The sequence below is a fragment of the Lucilia sericata genome, unplaced genomic scaffold, assembly GCF_015586225.1.
Source record: "Lucilia sericata isolate MDLA Ls3-8-SP2 unplaced genomic scaffold, ASM1558622v1 Contig001022F_arrow, whole genome shotgun sequence".
NCBI lineage: Eukaryota > Metazoa > Arthropoda > Insecta > Diptera > Calliphoridae > Lucilia > Lucilia sericata.
This window is the reverse complement of record NW_023995004.1, coordinates 1-24,853: the sequence shown is the minus strand read 5'-3', so window position 1 is coordinate 24,853 and position 24,853 is coordinate 1. Positions and strand designations below refer to the sequence as shown.

The 24,853-nt window shown below is 31.9% G+C and overlaps 1 long non-coding RNA gene across 1 annotated transcript in view; it reads right to left on the bottom strand.

Moving 5' to 3' along the window:
- LOC119609633 overlaps window positions 1-21,421 on the bottom strand; it is a 73,780-nt gene extending 52,359 nt beyond the window's left edge. Inside the window, exon 1 of the long non-coding RNA XR_005231944.1 lies at window positions 21,377-21,421. This is a non-coding gene — a long non-coding RNA (uncharacterized LOC119609633). The remainder of the gene's footprint in view (window positions 1-21,376) is intronic.
- Between the last annotated feature and the right edge of the window lie 3,432 nt (window positions 21,422-24,853).

The window sequence follows — 24,853 nt, the reverse complement described above, 5'->3', positions numbered from 1 at the left end:
CTAGTCTTGTCTACTCTAGTCTAGTCTATAGTCTAGTCTAGTCTAGTCTAGTCTAGTCTAGTCTAGTCTATAGTCTAGTCTATAGTCTAGTCTATAGTCTAGTCTATAGTCTAGTCTAGTCTAGTCTAGTCTACTCTAGTCTAGTCTATAGTCTAGTTTATAGTATAGTCTATAGTCTAGTCTATAGTTAGTCTAGTCTAGTCTATAGTCTAGTCTATAGTCTAGTCTATAGTCTAGTCTATAGTCTAGTCTATAGTCTAGTCTATAGTCTAGTCTATAGTCTAGTCTATAGTCTAGTCTATAGTCTAGTCTATAGTCTAGTCTATAGTCTAGTCTATAGTCTAGTCTATAGTCTAGTCTATAGTCTAGTCTATAGTCTAGTCTATAGTCTAGTCTATAGTCTAGTCTATAGTCTAGTCTATAGTCTAGTCTATAGTCTAGTCTATAGTCTAGTCTATAGTCTAGTCTATAGTCTAGTCTATAGTCTAGTCTATAGTCTAGTCTATAGTCTAGTCTATAGTCTAGTCTATAGTCTAGTCTATAGTCTAGTCTATAGTCTAGTCTATAGTATAGTCATAGTCTAGTCTATAGTCTAGTCTATAGTCTATGTCTAGTCTATAGTCTAGTCTATAGTCTAGTCTATAGTCTAGTATAGTCTAGTCTATAGTCTAGTCTATAGTCTAGTCTATAGTCTAGTCTATAGTCTAGTCTATAGTCTAGTCTATAGTCTAGTCTATAGTCTGCTATCTAGTCTATAGTCTAGTCTATAGTCTAGTCTATAGTCTAGTCTATAGTCTAGTCTATAGTCTAGTCTATAGTCTAGTCTATAGTCTAGTCTATAGTCTAGTCTATAGTCTAGTCTATAGTCTAGTCTATAGTCTAGTCTATAGTCTAGTCTATAGTCTAATCTATAGTCTAGTCTATAGTCTAGTCTATAGTCTAGTCTATAGTCTAGTCTATAGTCTAGTCTATAGTCTAGTCTATAGTCTAGTCTATAGTCTAGTCTATAGTCTATTCTATAGTCTAGTCTATAGTCTAGTCTATATTCTAGTCTATAGTCTAGTCTATAGTCTAGTCTATAGTCTAGTCTATAGTCTAGTCTATATTCTAGTCTATAGTCTAGTCTATAGTCTAGTCTATAGTCTAGTCTATAGTCTAGTCTATAGTCTAGTCTATAGTCTAGTCTATAGGCTAGTCTATTGTATAGTCTATAGTCTAGTCTATAGTATAGTCTAGTCGCATTTTAAATCTCATGGGAGCTGTCGTAAATACCACAAAGCCCTGCACTCAAAGAAATAAGTGTGCTAGTTGTGTGTATGTTTAACAAACGAAAAAATACTGAAAAAAAAACCAACACAAAACTTGAGTGGATCTTCTTGATGTCAACAACAGAAGTGGGTACTTGACAAACAATGTTTGTTATAGAATTTTCGTTTGTTTTGTAATTTTTTTTTTTTTTTTTTGAACTGACACTTTAAGATATGGACCATAGATATACAACGTACATATGTATGTTATTTTTGGCAACATATATTTCAGTTATTTTTATAACAAATACAATTCCATCTTGCTTTTTCTCTTCGTTAATTTTTTTCATATATTTGAAGTTTTGTAAGAGTGTGTCATATTTATTTTGTGGTTTTCAAAAGCTTTAAAAAAAAAACACTGTTAGACCAGAAGTCTTGATAGCAGTAGCAGCAAAATTCAACAACTTTTTCAAGTGTTTACTTACATTCTATTACATGTATATGACGGACGGTCTAGTTTTCTAATATCAGCTTTGACATATTTTTTTCAGCTTATTTGCAACACTTTCTTTTTGTCCGTTCGTCATAGTTGTGTTAGTTTAACAAAGTAGTGTGTTAGACAAGTCAATGACAATTAAAAGTTTTAGTTTTTTCTGGCAAAACTTCTGTAAACGATTTAAGGATTTTGTAAAAAATAAAGAACCATAATGATGTTATGTCAGTTGGTGACAAGTCATTAGCATGACCTACAATATTTGATTTGTTTGTGTCACAACAGTAAGATGTTTGAGGTCATATGGTTTCGACCAACATCAAAGACAGAATGAGTCGACTTATTTGTTGTGACTTTAACTAAGAAGTAAAAAGATAAATACATCAGAATATTTGTTTAATTTGATAAGGAATTAAACTGGAACTAGATTAGAACATAACTTAAAGAGAACTAGAACATAATTAGAAATGAACTAGAACAGAACTAGAACAGAACTAGAACAGAACTAGAACAGAACTAGAACAGAACTAGAACAGAACTGGAACAGAACTAGAACAGAACTAGAACAGAACTAGAACAGAACTAGAACAGAACTAGAACAGTACTAGAACAAAACTAGAACAGAACTAGAACAGAACTAGAACAGAACTAGAACAGAACTAGAACAGAACTAGAACAGAACTAGAACTGAACTAGAACTGAACTAGAACTGAACTAGAACAGAACTAGAAACGAACTAGAACAGAACTAGAACAGAACTAGAACAGAACTAGAACAGAACTAGAACAGAACTAGAACAGAACTAGAACAGAACTAGAACAGAACTAGAACAGAACTGGAACAGAACTAGAACAGAACTAGAACAGAACTAGAGCAGAACTAGAACAGAACTAGAACAGAACTAGAACAGAACTAGAACAGAACTAGAACAGAACTAGAACAGAACTAGAACAGAACTAGAACAGAACTAGAACAGAACTAGAACAGAACTAGAACAGAACTAGAACAGAACTAGAACTAGAACTAGAACAGAACTAGAACAGAACTAGAACAGAACTAGAACAGAACTAGAACAGAACTAGAACAGAACTAGAACAGAACTAGAACAGAACTAGAACAGAACTAGAACAGAACTAGAACAGAACTAGAACAGAACTAGAACAGAACTAGAACAGAACTAGAACTAGAACAGAACTAGAACAGAACTAGAACAGAACTAGAACAGAACTAGAACAGAACTAGAACAGAACTAGAACAGAACTAGAACAGAACTAGAACAGAACTAGAACAGAACTAGAACAGAACTAGAACAGAACTAGAACAGAACTAGAACAGAACTAGAACAGAACTAGAACAGAACTAGAACAGAACTAGAACAGAACTAGAACAGAACTAGAACAGAACTAGAACAGAACTAGAACAGAACTAGAACAGAACTAGAACAGAACTAGAACAGAACTAGAACAGAACTAGAACAGAACTAGAACAGAACTAGAACAGAACTAGAACAGAACTAGCAGAACTAGAACAGAACTAGAACAGAACTAGAACAGAACTAGAACTAGAACAGAACTAGAACAGAACTAGAACAGAACTGGAACAGAACTAGAACAGAACTAGAACAGAACTAGAACAGAACTAGAACAGAACTAGAACAGAACTAGAACAGAACTAGAACAGAACTAGAACAGAACTAGAACTAGAACAGAACTAGAACAGAACTAGAACAGAACTAGAACAGAACTAGAACAGAACTAGAACAGAACTAGAACAGAACTAGAACAGAACTAGAACAGAACTAGTACAGAACTAGAACAGAACTAGAACAGAACTAGAACACAACTAGAACAGAACTAGAACAGAACTGGAACAAAACTAGAATAGATTTAGAACTAAACTAGATCTAATGTGAATCGATATAATCTAGTCTATATTGCAGTTAATAGTTTTGTCTACGGTGTAGACTTTTCTATAGCCTAGCCCCTCCTTAAAACAAGATATTTTAAGGAATTTTTTTTAACACATTTTTGCTCATTATATCTCTGCCAAGTCTCGACTCTTCACTGATTTACGCTACTACCGTTAACAAGCTTGTTTTTAAATACATTTTATTATTCAAGCAAAATTTTTGCATCATTAATTATAAAACTTGACGCTTGTTTGTCTAACATGAAAAGCACCTTTATGGCAAAACAGCAGAGTTTAACTAAATAGTAGTGTTAAGGTAAACAAAATAAAAAGTTTCTAAATTCTCCAATATTTATAGCAATTTTTTGAAACATTTTATGAAAGTTTTGTTTAACAAAAAGGATATTTTTATAAAATGTTGCTGCTATTTTTCCTATCCTGGCTGTTTAGGTAAATTTCAAGACGAATGACAAATGATTTGGGAATATACTATATACAAGTTATTTATCATTTAAGTATTCATATAAACATTTTGATTTTTATTTTAAGTTTGTATTAAATACAAGTGACTCTTGCTTATAGCCTGCCTTTTACATTAACATACCTTGGACGTGGCGTGGAAGAGGTGACATCACCACCTTTTATTGCGTTGTTGTATTGTCTGTCTGTCTGTACTAAAAACCGGTGTATTTTAAATAAATGACACTTAATTTGTTATCTTTTCAACTTTTATATTATAACTAATAATTTTTGCTGCTGTTGGCATGTATTAAAAATTATTACTCATAAATACGTTTGTTTTGCATTTTAACTAAAAGTTGTACAATTATAAATAAAATCTGCTGTGAATTTAACTAAATAATATAAACTTTTATGTGTTTGTTTTGCAAAAATATAAATTGCATATAAATGAAAAAAAAAAAATGCAATTAATTTATTTACCTTACTGTTGCGCTATTTCAAAATGACGCTAATATATTCAAGGCGATTCTAGAGAACACACACGTTCAGATAATATTCAAGTAAATAAATAAATAATTATAGAGAGAGAAAGAAAAATTAATTAAATTTTTTGAATTACAAAATATTAACATTTTAATGAGATTTTTTTAAATTCAAAGAATTGTAAACAAAAAAGTACTTTTTCAAGCAAAATAGTTTTAAGAAAGAAATTTCAGATATATTTTTAATTTAAAGAAATTGTAGTTAAAAGTATATCATGTTTTGAAAAAAGTACTTTTCTAAAATAGTACTTTTTTGAAAAAGTACTTTTTTGAAAAAAGTACTTTTTTGAAAAATGTACTTTTTTTAAAAAGCAATTTTATTTTTAAACTTCTTCACTTCTTAACTTTAAAAAAAAAGTACTTTTATCAAAAAAGTACTTTTTTTCTTAAAAGCACTTCTATAATTAAACTTCTTCAAAAACAACTTCAAAAAAGTCCTCTTTTAAAAACCAGATCTTAATTATTTGTTTTCGCTTATCTTGATTTTGCAAATAATTTATTTACTTTTTTTTTTCAAAACAATTCACTTAATTATCTTTAAACACGCAAAAAATATGTTTTCGATTAAAATTTAATTTTAAAACATTTGTTTTAAAATTTATGCAAAAAAAAAATTATATATAAAAATGTGCATTTTTGTTTAAACAATGATGTCATAAGTAAATAAAATAAATATGCGTGTTTCTAATAAGTATTTCGTTTTTAAAAAATACAAACAATTTTTTTTTCAAAAATCTATTAAAATGAAAACACCATTTAAGGTCAATTGTATGCAAATCATTCAATAAATGTCAATGATTTTGTGACAAGAAAATACACAGTTGTGCAACGCCGCAGCTTAAGGTAAAAATCACCATAATTGTTTGCAGTTTTTTTTTTTTTTTTTCTTATTTTATTTAAATATAGTATATGACATATGAGAATATTTGAGCAAGAATGAATGAGTGATTTTGAAAAGTGGATTTTAAAAAGAATAATATTTATTGTTAGTGAATTATGCAATAAATATATTCAGTTCAGATGAGATGCTTAAAAAGGCTAAAGGTTGACGTAATATGAAACAACTAATATTAGACTAGTGGAAGGCAATATTATGGACAAGACTGACTGAACTTTATGCTATCAAGCGCAAAAGAGACCATAGATTTTAATACAGACTAGACTATAAACCAGATTATAGACAAAGCTATAGAATAGACTATACACTATACTATAGAACAGACCACAGACTAGTCTATAGATTAGACTAGACTATAGAATAGGCTATAGACTAGACTATAGACTAGGCTATAGACTAGACTATAGACTAGGCTTTAGACTAGACTATAGACTAGGCTATTGACTAGACTATAGACTAGACTATAGACTAGACTATAGACTAGGCTATAGACTAGACTATAGACTATGCTATAGAACAGAATATAGAATAAGCTATAGACTAGACTATAGACTAGGCTATAGACTATAGGCTAGGATGTACACTAAACTATAGACTAGACTACACAACAGGCTAGAGTGTACCCTAGACTATAGACTAGACAGCAGACTACAGTCTAGATTGGACTACAGGCTAGACTACAGTCTATAAAATCGACTAGACAGGCTAGACTACAGTCTATACAATAGACTAGACTATAGTCAATAGACTAGAGACTAGACTATAGGCTAAGCTATAGAACAGACAATAGACTAGCCTATATACTAGACTATAAATATGACTGTAGACTAGATTGTAGACTAAAATATAGACTACACTATATACTAGACTATGGACTAGGTCCAAGACTAGACTACAGACTAGGCTATAGTCTAAAGTATATACTATATTATAGACTAGACTGCAGACTACACAACAGACTAAACTGTAGACTCGACTATAGATTAGATTACAGTCTATACAATAGAACAGACTATAGTCTATAGGTTCTAGGCTATCCTATGAACTAGGCAGTAGACTAGACTATAGACTATGCTACAGACTAGGCAGTAGACTAGACTATGCTATAGACTAGACTATAGAGTAGAGTGTAACCTAGACTGCAGACTAGACTACAGACTACAGTGCAGCTTCGACTACAGGCTATGCAATATACTATATTAGAGGGTATAGACTAGCCTATTGAATAGACTGTGGACTGAGCTATAAAGTAGTAATCTAGTCTATAGTCTAGTCTAAAGTCTAGTCTATAGTCTAGTCTATAGTCTAGCCCATAGTCTAGTCTATAGTCTAGTCTATAGTCTAGTCTATAATCTAGTCTATAGTCCAGTCTATAGTCTAGTCTACAGTCTAGTCTATAGTCTTGTCTAAAGTTTAGTCTATAGTCTAGTCTATAGTCTAGTCTATAGTCTAGTCTATAGTCTAGTCTATAGTCTAGTCTATAGTCTAGTCTATAGTCTAGTCTAGTCTATAGTCTAGTCTATAGTCTAGTCTATAGTATAGTCTAGTCTGAAGTCTAGTCCATAGTCTAGTATATAGTCTAGTCTATAGTCTATTCTAAAGTATTGTCTATAGTCCAGTCTATAGTCTAGTCTAAAGTCTAGTCTATAGTCTAGTATATAGTTTAGTCTACCATATAGTCTAGTCTAGTCTATAGTCTAGTCTACCCTATAGTCTAGTCTATAGTCTAGTCTATAGTCTATTCTATAGTCTAGTCTATAGTCTAGTCTATAGTCTAGTCTATAGTCTAATCTATAGTCTAGACTATAGTCTAGTCTATAGTCTAATCTATAGTCTAGTCTAAAGTCTAGTCTATAGTCTAGTCTATAGTGTAGTGTATAGTCTAGTCTATAGTCTAGTCTATAGTCTAGTCTATAGTCTAGTCTATAGTCTAGTCAATAGTCTAGTCTATAGTCTAGTCTATAGTCTAGTCTATAGTCTAGTCTATAGTCTAGTCTATAGTCTAGTCTATAGTCTAGTCTATAGTCTAGTCTATAGTCTAGTCTATAGACTAGCCTATAGTACAGTCTATAGTCTAGTCTATAGTCTAGTCTATAGTCTAGTCCATAGTCTAGTCTATAGTCTAGTCTATAGTCTAGTCTATAGTCTAGTCTATAGTCTAGTCTATAGTCTAGTCTATAGTTTGGTCTATAGTCTAGTCTATAGTCTAGTCTATAGTTTGGTCTATAATCTAGTCTATAGTCTAGTCTATAGTCTAGTCTATAGTCTAGTCTATAGTCTAGTCTATAGTTTAATCTATAGTCTGGTCTATAGTCTAGTCTAAAGTCTATTGTCTAGTCTACTGACTATTGTCTAGTCTATAGGCTATTGTATAGTCTATGTTCCAGTCTATAATCTAGTATATAGTCTAGTCTACCCTATAGTCTAGTGTATAGTTTAGGCTATTGTATAGTCTATAGTCTAGTCTATAGTCTAGCCTTAGTCTAGTCATAGTCTAGTCTATAGTCTAGTCTATAGCCTAGTCTATAGTCTGGTCTAGTCTATATTCTAGTCTATAGTCTAGTCTATAGTCTAGTCTATAGTCTAGTCTATAGTCTAGTCTATAGTCTAGTCTATAGTCTAGTCTATAGTCTAGTCTATAGTTTAGTCTATAGTCTAGTCTATAGTCTAGTTTATATTCTAGTCTATAGTCTAGTCTATGGTCTAGTCTTATTTGTAGCTTAGTCTTTTGTTTACTCTATAGTTTTTTCTGTAGTCTAATGTTTAAAAAAATTTTACATAATATTAAGAAAAACTTGTTTAAGTTAAGCCTCATTTTCTCATGTTAAGACGAAATATGTCATAATCTTTTAAAAGTTATTGTCTAGATCTCTAGACTTTATTCTAATAATTTCCAAAAAAAAAAATACTTAATCAAAGTTTATTTATTGACATCAATCTTCATTATATAATACATTAAAAATATAAACGCAATGAACACTCAATACAGAAATTTCCATATAAATAAAAAATGTATTTGAAATATTCATTAGACATTGAGAATTTACAAAGTGACAACATAAATTAACATTAATAATATAGGATTGTTGTAGTTGTTGTTTTTTTGCTATAAGTTATTTAACAACAAAATGACAAATCAATTAACACTTATTGAACAATTTTTTCGTTATGTTATATATTAAGTATCGATATAGTGGGTAACAAAAGTAAAGATGTAAAATTAAAGAATTCTGTATATAAAAATAAAGATGGGACATAACTTTTATAGTGTACTATACTATCAGTTTTATTAAATAATTGATGACAAAACGTAAACTGTTCTGTGTGTTTACTGTGCCATTACTTTTAGCTGCCACTGTTAGTTACCATTTGTTTTGAAAAAAGTTTGTTGCTTAAAATTCTTTCATCAAAATTTTCTGTTTGAAATAAATAATAAAAACATATTTGCATATTAATTTTCTATGAGAAAATTTTGCATTATTTAAATATGTTTTTTATTTTATTTAACTAACCCTGAATAGTTTTAGTTTTACATAGTTTCTATTTTACATTTAATATTTTTGAATTTTCACTTTTTTCTCTAATAAAAACCTCAAGTCGAGTGGAAAAATGTTACAAAGTTAAAACAAGAAAAAACTGTTTTGTTTTATAAAAAAACAAAATGTTTTTTTTTTTTTTCTCTATCTACAAACAATAATAACAATTTTCTACGTAAATTTAGTGGAAACCTTGACTTGCTATTGTTTTGTTTTATTAAAGCAGAAACAAATAGTTTTTGAAAATATTAAAAAAATCTAGGATAACAAAATATATACAAAGTTCCTTTTTGTTACAGAAATTCTAAACAATAAATGGTTTCGTAAAATACTAAAAAAGTGAGGCAGCTGAAAGCTCTTAGTGACAATTGCTTTTCATGAAAGGTGGAAAAAGAAAAGGCCGTGAAAAAAATAAAATAGAACAACATTTAAAATTAGAGAAGTGATGAAAACAACGGAAATTTAAAAACTGTATATATTAATAGGAAAACCTGTAACGTAGACCTCTAGATTAGACTATAAACTAGACTATACACTAAACTAGACTATATACTAGACAATAGACTAGACTATAGAATCGGATATAGACTAAACCATAGACTATAGGCCAGACTATAGAATAGAATATCAACTAGACTATAGAATAGATTATGGACTAGAGTATAAACTAGACTATAGACTAGACTAAAGACTAGACTATAGACCAGACTATTGACTAGACTATAGACTAGACTATAGATTAGACTATAGACTATACTATAGACTAGACTATAGACTAGACTATAGACTAGACTATAGACTAGACTATAGACTAGACTATAGACTAGACTATAGACTAGACTATAGACTAAATTATAGACTAGACTGTAGACTACACTATAGACTAGACTATAGACTACACTATAGATTAGACTATAAACTAGACTATAGACTAGGCTACAGACTAGGCTACAGACTAGACTACAGACTAGACTACAGACTAGGCTATAGACTAGGCTACAGACTAGACTATAGACTAGACCATAGACTAGACTAGACTATAGACTAGACTATAGACTAGACTATTGACTAGACCATAGACTAGACTATAGACTAGACTATAGACTAGACTATAGACTAGACTATAGACTAGACTATAGACTAGACTATAGACTAGACTATAGACTAGACTATAGACTAGACTATAGACTAGACTATAGACAGACTATAGACGCCAGACTATAGACCAGACTATAGACTAGACTATAGACCTAGACTTGATACTAGACTATAGACTAGACTATAGACTAGACTATAGACTAGACTATAGACTAGACTATAGACTAGAACTATTGACTAGACTATAGACTAGACTATTGACTAGAGCTATAGACTAGACATTGACCATACTATAGACTAGACTATAGACTAGACTATAGACTATACTATAGACTAGACTATAGACTAGACTATAGACCAGACTATGGACTAGACTATAGACTAGATTAGACTAGACTATAGACTAGACTATAGACTAGACTATAGACTAGACTATAGACTAGACTATAGACTAGACTATAGACTAGACTAAAGACTAGACTATAGACTAGACTATAGACTAGACTATAGACTAGACTATAGACTAGACTATAGACTAGACTATAGACTAGACTATAGACTAGACTATAGACTAGACTATAGACTAGACTATAGACTAGACTATAGACTAGACTATAGACTAGACTATAGACTAGACTATAGACTAGACTATAGACTAGACTATAGACTAGACTATAGACTAGACTATAGACTAGACTATAGACTAGACTATAGACTAGACTATAGACTAGACTATAGACTAGACTATAGACTAGACTATAGACTAGACTATAGACTAGACTATAGACTAGACTATAGACTAGACTATAGACTAGACTATAGACTAGACTATAGACTAGACTATAGACTAGACTATAGACTAGACTATAGACTAGACTATAGACTAGACTATAGACTTGACTATATATTAGACTATAGATTAGGCAATAGAAAAGCCAAAATACTATGCTATAGACTAGACTACAGATTAGACTATAGATTAGACTATAGACTAGACTATAGACTAGATTAAAGACTAGACTAGACTATTGAGTAATCTATAGACTATAGACGATATATACGTCTACTATTTTGTATTCTATAGTATAGTCTATAATCTAGTCTATAGTCTAGTCTAAAGTCTAGTCTATAGTCTAGTATATAGTCTAGTCTACAGTCAGTCTACCGTCTAGTCTATAGTCTAGTCTATAGTCTATTATATAGTCTATTCTATAGTCTAGTGTATAGTCTGGTGTATAGTCTAGTCTATAGTCTAGTCTATAGTCTAGTCTATAGTCTAGTCTATAGTCTAGTCTATTGTATTGTCTATAGTCTAGTCTATAGTCTAGTCTAGTCTACAGTCTATTCTATAGTCTAGTCTATAGTCTAGTCTATAGTCTAGTCTATAGTCTAGTCTATAGTCTAGTCTATAGTCTAGTCTATAGTCTAGTCTATAGTCTAGTCTATAGTCTAGTCTATAGTCTAGTCTATAGTCTAGTCTATAGTCTAGCCTATAGTCTAGTCTATAGTCTAGTCTATAGTCTAGTCTATAGTCTAGTCTATAGTCTAGTCTATAGTCTAGTCTATAGTCTAGTCTATAGTCTAGTCTATTGTATTGTCTATAGTCTAGTCTATAGTCTAGTCTAGTCTACAGTCTATTCTATAGTCTAGTCTATAGTCTAGTCTATAGTCTAGTCTATAGTCTAGTCTATCGTCTAGTCTATAGTCTAGTCTATAGTCTAGTCTATAGTCTAGTCTATAGTCTAGTCTATAGTCTAGTCTATAGTCTAGTCTATAGTCTAGTCTATAGTCTAGTCTATAGTCTAGTCTATAGTCTAGTCTAGTCTACAGTCTATTCTATAGTATATTCTATAGTCTAGTCTATAGTCTAGTCTATAGTCTAGTCTATAGTCTAGTCTATAGTCTAGTCTATAGTCTAGTCTATAGTCTAGTCTATAGTCTAGTCTATAGTCTAGTCTATAGTCTAGTCTATAGTCTAGTTTATAATATAGTCTATAGTATAGTCTATAGTATATTCTATAGTCTAGTCTATAGTATAGTCAATAGTATAGTCTATAGTCTAGTCTATATCCTATTCTATAGTATAGTTTATAGTCTAGTCTATAGTCTAGTCTAGTTTAGTCTGATCAATAGTCTATTCTATGTTCCAATCTGTAGTATAGTCTATAGCGTATTCTATTCTATATTCTAATCAATAGACTATTCTATAGTCTAGTCTATGGACAAGTCTATTGTCTAGTCTATGGGCAAGTCTATAGTCTATTCTGTGGTTTAGGCTTTAATCTAGTTTATGATATAGTATATATTTTTTATGATTTTTCTCCGCTGTATTAAATAGCAATTACTTCAAAACCACTTTTCATTTAAAATTAAAACTTTCCTTTTTTAATATCTGCCGCAAATTGCAACATTTCTAAACTTCCAAAACAAAAAGCTATTTTCCATTAATTTAGCAAATTTCCCTTTCAATAACACCAAAATAGCTTAGAAACTTTAAAACATATTTTAGCAACTTTATCATAGTCGTAGGAAAATTAAAGAATTTACAATTTAAAATTGCATTTTTTTGGTATTTGCCGAAACAAAAATTTTACAATCGAACTATTTCTGTTAAATTTTTTTCTGTTACAAATTTAGGTCACTTTCAATTAATCTATACCGCCTATAGTCTTCCAACTAGTTCGTAAAAAACAAAACACATACCTGGTTCATACAATGCTGCATGCATCTGCATGCTACATGTTGCTAGTAAACAAAAAACAAAATAAAAGCCAACTAACGAAATCTACATAGAAAATGCCTCTAAAAAGAGCAATTTTTGTGAAAAAAGATCGAAATAACGTAGTATGCAAACGTATAAACTACAATACATATAAACTTATCAATTGACTTTGCCTCAATTGTTTTAACCAAATTTAGTTTAACGTGAGTTGCATTCTAGGAAAATATATTTGGACTATATCAGGTAACGTTTTTGGCATTTGTTAACGTTATTATTTCTCTGTATCCTAGTGTAAAGTTTTAATTGCATTTTTTCTGCTTATACGTTGTTTTTTTTGGAAATTTAAACAAAATATCACTTTAGTAATAAAATAAATTTAACACGTTTGGTCGTTTTCAATTTTCAGCAGATAAAGGAAATACCGAAACTGAAATATAAATGTTTATAAGTATCTATAACGTGCTAAATTTAATTGTAAATAAATTGTGCAAAAAAATGTAATAATTTAATAATAAACTGGTAAAAAATTTGCATATAAAGTGAAACAAAATACGACAGGATGAGCGGAAATAATAACTACAAATTTGGAAAACAATGAAGTGAATAAGAGAAAAAAAATGTCAAGTTAATGATGCTCAATAAGAATATATAGATGATAGAATTGACTATAAACAAGACTATCGAGTAAATTATAGTCTGGACAATGGAATAGACTATAGAGTTGACTATTGACTAGACTATAAACTACATCCTGGAGTGGACAATGGACTAGACTATAGAGTTTGTTATAGGCTGGACTATACTCGACTAAAGTAGAATATAGGCAAGAGGGGACTATAAACTAAACAATAAAATAAACTATAGTTCAGTTCTAGTTCAGATCTAGTTCAGTTCTAGTATCTAGTTCAGTTCTAGTTCCGTTCTAGTTCCGTTCTAGTTCAGTTCTAGTTCAGTTCTAGTTCAGTTCTAGTTCAGTTCTAGTTCAGTCCGTTCAGTTCTAGTTCAGTCCTAGTTCAGTTCTAGTTCAGTTCTAGTTCAGTTCTAGTTCAGTTCTAGTTCAGTTCTAATTCAGTTCTAGTTCAGTTCTAGTTCAGTTCTAGTTCAGTTCTAGTTCAGTTCTAGTTCAGTTCTAGTTCAGTTCTAGTTCAGTTCTAGTTCAGTTTAGTTCAGTTCTAGTTCAGTTCTAGTTCAGTTCTAGTTCAGTTCTAGTTCAGTTCTAGTTCAGTTCTAGTTCAGTTCTAGTTCAGTTCTAGTTCAGTTCTAGTTCAGTTCTAATTCAGTTCTAGTTCAGTTCTAGTTCAGTTCTAGTTCAGTTCTAGTTCAGTTCTAGTTCAGTTCTAGTTCAGTTCTAGTTCAGTTCTAGTTCAGTTCTAGTTCAGTTCTAGTTCAGTTCTAGTTCAGTTCTAGTTCAGTTCTAGTTCAGTTCTAGTTCAGTTCTAGTTCAGTTCTAGTTCAGTTCTAGTTCAGTTCTAGTTCAGTTCTAATTCAGTTCTAGTTCAGTTCTAGTTCAGTTCTAGTTCAGTTCTAGTTCAGTTCTAGTTCAGTTTCTAGTTCAGTTCTAGTTCAGTTCGTTCAGTTCTAGTTCAGTTCTAGTTCAGTTCTAGTTCAGTTCTAGTTCAGTTCTAGTTCAGTTCTAGTTCAGTTCTAGTTCAGTTCTAGTTCAGTTCTAGTTCAGTTCTAGTTCAGTTCTAATTCAGTTCTAGTTCAGTTCTAGTTCAGTTCTAGTTCAGTTCTAGTTCAGTTCTAGTTCAGTTCTAGTTCAGTTCTAGTTCAGTTCTAGTTCAGTTCTAGTTCAGTTCTAGTTCAGTCCTAGTTCAGTTCTAGTTCAGTTCTAGTTCAGTTCTAGTTCAGTTCTAGTTCAGTTCTAGTTCAGTTCTAGTTCAGTTTAGTCAGTTCTAGTTCAGTTCTAGTTCAGTTCTAGTTCAGTTCTAGTTCAGTTCTAGTTCAGTTCTAGTTCAGTTCTAGTTCAGTTCTAGTTCAGTTCTAGTTCAGTTCTAGTTCAGTTCTAGTTCAGTTCTAGTTCAGTTCTAGTTCAGTTCTAGTTCAGTTCTAGTTCAGTTCTAGTTCAGTTCTAGTTCAGTTCTAGTTCAGTTCTAGTTCAGTTCTAGTTCAGTTCTAGTTCAGTTCTAGTTCAGTTCTAGTTCAGTTCTAGTTCAGTTCTAGTTCAGTTCTAGTTCAGTTCTAGTTCAGTTCTAGTTCAGTTCTAGTTCAGTTCTAGTTCAGTTCTAGTTCAGTTCTAGTTCAGTTCTAGTTCAGTTCTAGTTCAGTTCTAGTTCAGTTCTAGTTCAGTTCTAGTTCAGTTCTAGTTCAGTTCTAGTTCAGTTCTAGTTCAGTTCTAGTTCAGTTCTAGTTCAGTTCTAGTTCAGTTCTAGTTCAGTTCTAGTTCAGTTCTAGTTCAGTTCTAGTTCAGTTCTAGTTCAGTTCTAGTTCAGTTAGTTCAGTTCTAGTTCAGTTCTAGTTCAGTTCTAGTTCAGTTCTAGTTCAGTTCTAGTTCAGTTCTAGTTCAGTTCTAGTTCAGTTCTAGTTCAGTTCTAGTTCAGTTCTAGTTCAGTTCTAGTTCAGTTCTAGTTCAGTTCTAGTTCAGTTCTAGTTCAGTTCTAGTTCAGTTCTAGTTCAGTTCTAGTTCAGTTCTAGTTCAGTTCTAGTTCAGTTCTAGTTCAGTTTCTAGTTCAGTTCTAGTTCAGTTCTAGTTCAGTTCTAGTTCAGTCTAGTTCAGTTCTAGTTCAGTTCTAGTTCAGTTCTAGTTCAGTTCTAGTTCAGTTCTAGTTCAGTTCTAGTTCAGTTCTAGTTCAGTTCTAGTTCAGTTCTAGTTCAGTTCTAGTTCAGTTCTAGTTCAGTTCTAGTTTCAGTTCTAGTTCAGTTCTAGTTCAGTTCTAGTTCAGTTCTAGTTCAGTTCTAGTTCAGTTCTAGTTCAGTTCTAGTTCAGTTCTAGTTCAGTTCTAGTTCAGTTCTAGTTCAGTTCTAGTTTCAGTTCTAGTTCAGTTCTAGTTCAGTTCTAGTTCAGTTCTAGTTCAGTTCTAGTTCAGTTCTAGTTCAGTTCTAGTTCAGTTCTAGTTCAGTTCTAGTTCAGTTCTAGTTCAGTTCTAGTTCAGTTCTGTTCAGTTCTAGTTCAGTTCTAGTTCAGTTCTAGTTCAGTTCTAGTTCAGTTCTAGTTCAGTTCTAGTTCAGTTATAGTTCAGTTTAGTTTCAGTTCTAGTTCAGTTCTCTAGTTCAGTTCTAGTTTAGTTCTAGTTTAGTTCAGTTTAGTTCTAGTCAGTTCTAGTTCAGTTCTAGTTCAGTTCTAGTTCAGTTCTAGTTCAGTTCTAGTTCAGTTCTAGTTCAGTTCTAGTTCAGTTCTAGTTCAGTTCTAGTTCAGTTCTAGTTCAGTTCTAGTTCAGTTCTAGTTCAGTTCTAGTTCAGTTCTAGTTCAGTTCTAGTTCAGTTCTAGTTCAGTTCTAGTTCAGTTCTAGTTCAGTTCTAGTTCAGTTCTAGTTCAGTTCTAGTTCAGTTCTAGTTCAGTTCTAGTTCAGTTCTAGTTCAGTTCTAGTTCAGTTCTAGTTCAGTTCTAGTTCAGTTCTAGTTCAGTTCTAGTTCAGTTCTAGTTCAGTTCTAGTTCAGTTCTAGTTCAGTTCTAGTTCAGTTCTAGTTCAGTTCTAGTTCAGTTCTAGTTCAGTTCTAGTTCAGTTCTAGTTCAGTTCTAGTTCAGTTCTAGTTCAGTTCTAGTTCAGTTCTAGTTCAGTTCTAGTTCAGTTCTAGTTCAGTTCTAGTTCAGTTCTAGTTCAGTTCTAGTTCAGTTCTAGTTCAGTTCTAGTTCAGTTCTAGTTCAGTTCTAGTTCAGTTCTAGTTCAGTCTAGTCTTCTAGTTCAGTTCTAGTTCAGTTCTAGTTCAGTTCTAGTTCAGTTCTAGTTCAGTTCTAGTTCAGTTCTAGTTCAGTTCTAGTTCAGTTTCTAGTTCAGTCTAGTTCAGTTCTAGTTCAGTTCTAGTTCAGTTCTAGTTCAGTTCTAGTTCTAGTTCAGTTTTAGTTCAGTTCTAGTTCAGTTTCTAATTCAGTTCTAGTTCAGTTCTAATTCAGTTCTAGTTCAGTTCTAGTTCAGTTCTAGTTCAGTTCTAGTTCAGTTCTAGTTCAGTTTAGTTCAGTTCTAGTTCAGTTCTAGTTCAGTTCTAGTTCTGTTCTAGTTCTGTTCTAGTTCAGTTCTAGTTCAGTTCTAGTTCTGTTCTATTTCTGTTCTATTTCAGTTCTAGTTCAGTTCTAGTTCAGCTGTAATTTTCAATTTTAGTAGAACTTGCGAAGCACCCTGTTTACTTCAGTTTTTCTTATCAGATTTATAGAGCAACCATTCATGTGATTTTTATTTATTATTTTTATAGACATACAAGCATACAAGTATTTATGTACGTTTATATTCAAATTATATATTTTTTCTACAGTACCCTACCAAAAGCAAAGTTTTGTTGGGAACATTCAATAAGTTTGTAACCTTTCTTTGGAAAGTGTAGTTGGAATTCTTGGCTATTCTGATATCATTTCCAGCCCTTTTTTATACCAACAAAATAAAAACTTGTATTTTTTTAAATTTTTTTTATCGATTTTTTTGTTTAGCACATTTTTGTATACATTTTCAATTTCATTGTTTTCATGTTGTTTCATAAATGTGTAGTTGATGTTTTTTTTTTACTTTTTTTGTTTTTAATGTTTTTAACATTCTATAGACTGGTTTTTAAAAAAACTATTGTTAAATTGTTGGAGATTTATGTTAACATTTAATAAAAACAATGCAATAGATTTTAAAACATGTACAAATTTTGTTTCTGTTTTACAAAAAAATAAAGGTGGGTCATTTAAATCAAATAAATACATGTAGTTTGGTTATGTTTTTACTTTTGTTAATCAAATGATATAAATTACATTTAAAATAAATCACTAAATGAACACAGAACAACTCGAAGTAATTTGAAAGTAAAAAATTATAAAAAAGTTATTACTTATAATACTCAATAGAGGGAAAAACTTTAAAATAAATGTATGTAAATAACAAAAATTTAATTTAATAAAAGCAAATGATATTGTTTCTATAAACTTCTATCTAAAGAATTCCAAAAATACATATTTCCTACTAAACACTTGTCAATAAGTTTTTTGCATTCAAAAATTGCCTTTAAACTTTCGAGGCCTTCAAAACAGAAAATATTTCTCATTTTAACAAACAAAAAACATTTCCAAAAAAAAAAAAAAAATACACTCTGGGGCTGCTGCATAAAAAACTCCATACATAAATAATTTGCAAATATTTGAATTCATATACCACATATCGAATGAGTTGAAAAGTAACGTGCCTGTACGTGCATAGACAATACCGTACCATATACAAAAATTGACCATATATTGCATTGGAACCATTTTTGCACAAAAGTGGAATACAAACATACTGGTCATGGATACTTTTCACATACAGGCAGCCACATGTAGAGCATACAGATGACAATTTTGTCAATGAAAGAAATACAGGGCGATCGGAAAAGCTCAAATAGACTAGGAATGAAATTAGCAGAGAAATAGAACAAACTTGAACAGAACTAGAACAGAACTAGAACAGAACTAGAACAGAACTAGAACAGAACTAGAACAGATCAGAACAGAACAGAACTAGAACAGAACTAGAACATAACTAGAACAGAACTAGAACAGAACTAGAACAGAACTAGAACAGAACTAGAACAGAACTAGAACAGAACTAGAACAGAACTAGAACAGAACTAGAACAGAACTAGAACAGAACTAGAACAGAACTAGAACAGAACTAGAACAGAACTAGAACAGAACTAGAACAGAACTAGAACAGAACTAGAACAGAACTAGAACAGAACTAGAACAGAACTAGAACAGAACTAGAACAGAACTAGAACAGAACTAGAAAGAACTAGAACGAACTAGAACAGAACTAGAACAGAACTAGAACAGAACTAGAACAGAACTAGAACAGAACTAGAACAGAACTAGAACAGAACTAGAACAGAACTAGAACAGAACTAGAACAGAACTAGAACAGAACTAGAACAGAACTAGAACAGAACTAGAACAGAACTAGAACAGAACTAGAACAGAACTAGAACAGAACTAGAACAACTAGAACAGAACTAGAACAGAACTAGAACAGAACTAGAACAGAACTAGAACAGAACTAGAACAGAACTAGAACAGAACTAGAACAGAATAGAACAGAACTAGAACAGAACTAGAACAGAACTAGAACAGAACTAGAACAGAACTAGAACAGAACTAGAACAGAACTAGAACAGAACTAGAACAGAACTAGAACAGACTAGAACAGAACTAGAACAGAACTAGAACAGAACTAGAACAGAACTAGAACAGAACTAGAACAGAACTAGAACAGAACTAGAACAGAACTAGACAAACTAGAACACTAGAACAGAACAGAACAGAACTAGAACAGAACTAGAATAGAACAGAATAGAACTAGAACAGAACTAGAACAGAACTAGAACAGAACTAGAACAGAACTAGAACAGAACTAGAACAGAACTAGAACGAACTAGAACAGAACTAGAACAGAACTAGAACAAACTAGAACAGAACTAGAACAGAACTAGAACAGAACTAGAACAGAACTAGAACAGAACTAGAACAGAACTAGAACAGAACTAGAACAGAAATAGAACAGAACTAGAACAGAAATAGAACAGAACTAGAACAGAACTAGAACAGAACTAGAACTAGAACAGAACTAGAACAGAACTAGAACAAACTAGAACAGACTAGAACAGAACTAGAACAGAACTAGAACAGAACTAGAACAGAACTAGAACAGAACTAGAACAGAACTAGAACAGAACTAGAACAGAACTAGAACAGAACTAGAACAGAACTAGAACAGAACTAGAACAGAACTAGAACAGAACTAGAACAGAACTAGAACAGAACTAGAACAGACTAGAACAGAACTAGAACAGAACTAGAACAGAACTAGAACAGAACTAGAACAGAACTAGAACAGAACTAGAACAGAACTAGAACAGAACTAGAACAGAACTAGAACAGAACTAGAATAGAACTAGAACAGAACTAGAACAGAACTAGAACAGACCTACAACAGAACTAGACCAGATCCAGAACAGAACTAGAACAGTTCAAGAACTGAAGTGGACTAAAATTAAAATCGTTCCTTTCTAATTGCTCACTCTGACTGAAAACATTTTAAGTGACTCTACGAGTGTGTGGTGCACTTCAATGCAAGAGCCTTCTCAATGAGTGTGTATCCGTATATGTCTGTATGCTTTATTTCAAACTTTACATTCTTGGGGGTATTAGATTTCAGCATCATTGCTTTAAACTGCAAAACTTAAACCCGAAAAAACTCTAAAATCAAACAAACAAAAAAGTAAGAAAAATATCTCTGCATTATTTGTGCATATGCACGTATCAATTGTAAGAACCAATGGATTTTTCATTTCAAATTTTTTAGTTTTTATTCGTTTTTTTTCCATTTCACTAAAATCTTTAGTACTTCTCTGGAATACCAGCCACCATTGGCGTTATTGGTCATGTACATTGTCAATATCTGTGCATGTTATTTGTTGCTGTCATTTGGTAGTAGAGAAAAACGTTTGTTTCTGTCTGCCCAAAAATATAATGCTGGACGGTTGGTTCACCGGACGGACGGACGGTTGATAGTTTGGTTGGTTGCAGGGTTCAGTTGGCTTGTTTGTTTTAAATGTAGCAAACATTTTTATTTCTTGGGATTTTTCAATGGTAACACTTGAATTTTTTATTTCGTTAAAAATACTTAGGTTACGAAGTAAGTGTGTTTTGTAAATGACCTTAGCTATTTGCTATGTTGCAGTCATCGTATCTCAGACTGGCTTTTTGTTCTAACTGTCTATATCTTTCAGATTTATATGTCTGTTTTCCCTATGGCCTTTTTCCATTTGCTATTTTACTTTGTACTATTTTAAGTTTTTTTCTACAATTTTTCTATTTATTTTGTTTTTGGTACATTTGCTATTTGACATTTTCTAATGTTCAGTTCTGTGTAACAAACATTATTTTGTGTCGGTGCAGCTGTTGTATGTTACTTACTCTCAATGTCTTGCTCTGACAGTTTTCGTATTATTTGATTAAAGAATTTTCTTTTACTTTGGCAGTTTTGTTTTATCGTGTTATTCTTTCCTCTCATGCTCAGATTAAGATAAATTTTGAACAACTTAACTGGTTTCAATTTGGCTATAATGTCTAAACGACCTGTTGACAGTGAATTTTTGTCTTCGATTAATAATGAACAAGTGTTTTGGAGTCAATGAAATTGTTGAAATGCCTAAGGAAAAATCATAGATTGAAGTGCAAAAAGCCAAAAAAATTCTTATGGAATTTTTTGATTGAATCAAAAATAATAGTTTGGAATTAAATGAATTAAATGAAATCTTAGCTAACTTAATTAAATAGTGAAAAATATACATTTGTAAACATATTTACCTTATCAAATAGTTAATTAAAGTTCAACAGCTGTGGTATTAATCTGAAAAATAAAGAAAAAACACAAAATTAGTACATATGTTTTGAAATATTCTTAAATTGTGGATTTATTGTTACATGATTGGCACTGAATTATAACTCAATTAGCTCTGAACTCGAACAGAGCTAGAACAGAACTAGAACATAACTAGAACAGAACTAGAACAGAACTAGAACAGAACTAGAACAGAACTAGAACAGAACTAGAACAGAACTAGAACAGAACTAGAACAGAACTAGAACAGAACTAGAACAGAACTAGAACAGAACTAGAACAGAACTAGAACAGAACTAGAACAGAACTAGAACAGAACTAGAATAGACTAGAACTAGAACTAGAACAGAACTAGAACAGAACTAGAACAGAACTAGAACAGAACTAGAACAGAACTAGAACAGAACTAGAACAGAAACTAGAACAGAACTAGAACAGAACTAGAACAGAACTAGAATAGAACTAGAACAGAACTAGAACAGAACTAGAACAGAACTAGAACAGAACTAGAACAGAACTAGAACAGAACTAGAACAGAACTAGAACAGAACTAGAACAGAACTAGAACAGAACTAGAACAGAACTAGAACAGAACTAGAACTAGAACTAGAACAGAACAGAACAGAACAGAACTAGAACAGAACTAGAACAGAACAAAAACAGAACTAGAACAGAACTAGAACAGAACTAGAACTAGAACAGAACTAGAACTGAACTAGAACTGAACTAGAACTGAACTAGAACTGAACTAGAACTGAACTAGATCTGAACTAGAACTGAAGTAGAACTGAACTAGAACTGAACTAGAACTGACTAGAACTGAACTAGAACTGAACTAGAACTGAACTAGAACTGAACTAGAACTGAACTAGAACTGAACTAGAACAGAACTAGGACAGAACTAGAACAGAACTAGAACTAGATCAGACAGAACTAGAACAGACAGAACAGAACTAGAACAGAACTAGAACTAAACAGAACTAGAACAGAACTAGAACAGAACTAGAACATAACTAGAACAGAACTAGAACAGAACTAGAACAGAACTAGAACAGAACTAGAACAGAACTAGAATAGAACTAGAACAGAACTAGAACAGAACTAGAACAGAACTAGAACAGAACTAGAACAGAACTAGAACAGAACTAGAACAGAACTAGAACAGAACTAGAACATAACTAGAACAGAACTAGAACAGAACTAGAACAGAACTAGAACAGAACTAGAACAGAACTAGAACAGAACTAGAACAGAACTAGAACAGAACTAGAACTAGAACAGAACTAGAACAGAACTAGAACAGAACTAGAACAGAACTAGAACAGAACTAGAACAGAACTAGAAGAGAACTAGAACAGAACTAGAACCGAACTAGAACAGAACTAAACAGAAACTAGAACTGAACTAGAACTAGAACAGAACTAGAAAACTAGAACTAGAACAGAACTAGAACAGAACTAGAACAGAACTAGAACAGAACTAGAACAGAACTAGAACAGAACTAGAACAGAACTAGAACAACTAGAACTAGAACTAGAACTAGAACAGAACTAGAACAGAACTAGAACAGAACTAGAACTGAACTAGAACAGAAACTAGAACAGAACTAGAACAGAACTAGAACAGAACTAGAACAGAACTAGAACAAAACTAGAACAGAACTAGAACAGAACTAGAACAGAACTAGAACAGAACTAGAACAGAACTAGATAGAACTGGAACGGAACTGAGCTCATATTGAACTAGTGCTAAATAGCAAGTGAACAACATGTTTCTTATAAAAATTAAAAAAATCTTTAATTCTTGAGTTCATTCAGTAGTTTCCTAAAGACTTATTAAATTTAAAAAAATCAACTTTAATATTTAATACTAGTCCATTATCTCAGACCAGAAGAAGCTCGTTTACACGAGAGCACCATAAATATTAGACCTTTTTATTAACAAAACAAAAACAACAAATTAAAGTTCTACGTAACATTTCATTAGTCCTAACAATCCAAAACCCAAACCTAAGCAGCCTCCTTATGCCACATTCTTCTCCAGAAAGAAATGTAATAATAAAAGAAATAAAACAATCCTTATTATTACCTTGTTTTCAGACTTAGACCTACAGACTTCTTTCTACATTTGTCTTCTCATAAAACAACAATTCATTTCAAGTCTATTTACTTTTTCTTCATTTCTTTTATAAACATTCTGCCTCTAGAACAAGTAAAAAATAATAATAACGCCGAAACAAATGAAAGCAATAGAAAGATACAAATACATTTTCTTCTGTCATGTCTTCTCAAATAAAATGACTCATACGTACAGTAGCAACAAATTACATACATATACGAGTGTGTAACAATGTACGAAGACTTCATAAAACAACAACTACAGCAGAAAAAAAATCTCATAAATTTACCTTAAGTAAATATTCATTTTCGGAATGTTACTTAAAGATTTTTTTTTTGCAAAAGACATATAAAAATATATATATATATTTTTGCTAAATTATATTTAAGTATATGCTTAACAAAGGTTTTCTACTTCTTCATTTTGATGATTGTCCATTCACCCAAGTCCCGAAAAAATAAATTGTCTAACATTAAATTTGTAGACCAAACTCCAGAAAGGACATAATGAAAATATAAATAAATAGCAACTTTCGGCATGTGTTTTATTACCTTTTTTATACCCACCATCAAAAAAGATGGGGGGTATATTGTTTTGTCATTCCGTTTGTAACACATTGAAATATTCGTCTAAGACCCATAAAAGTATATATATTCTGGGTCCTTAGATTCTAAGACGATCTAGCCATGTCCGTCCGTCTGTCCGCCTGTCCGTCTGTCCGTCTGTCTGTCTGTCTGTCGTCTGTCTGTTGAAACACGATAGAGTCCAAATGGAAGCAGCTAGCGAGCTGAAATTTTGCACAGATACTTCTAGTTGATGCAGTTTGTTTGGTATTGAAAATGGGCAATATCGGTCCACAATTTCGCCTAGCCCCCATATAAGGCCCCCTCAGAAAATGACTTTATCGCTCATAACTTGCTAAGGGAAGAACCAATAGCGGTGAAATTCGGCACAAACATGTTTTATGGGAACCTAAATCTCTTCGTAGAATTTTATAAGGATCGGTCCATAATTGACCCTACCCCCCATATAAAGTCCCCTTCAGAAAATGACTTTATCGCCTAACTAAACTGCTAAGAAAGCACCAATAGCGGTGAAATTCGGCACAAACATGTTTTATGGGAACCTAAATCTCTTGTAAAATTTTATAAGGATCGGTCATAATTGACCCTACCCCCCATATAAAGTCCCCTTCAGAAAATGACTTTATCGTCATAACTTGCTAAGGGAAGAACCAATAGCGGTGAAATTCGGCACAAACATGTTTTATGGGAACCTAAATCTCTTTAAAATTTTATAAGGATCGGTCATAATTGACCCTACCC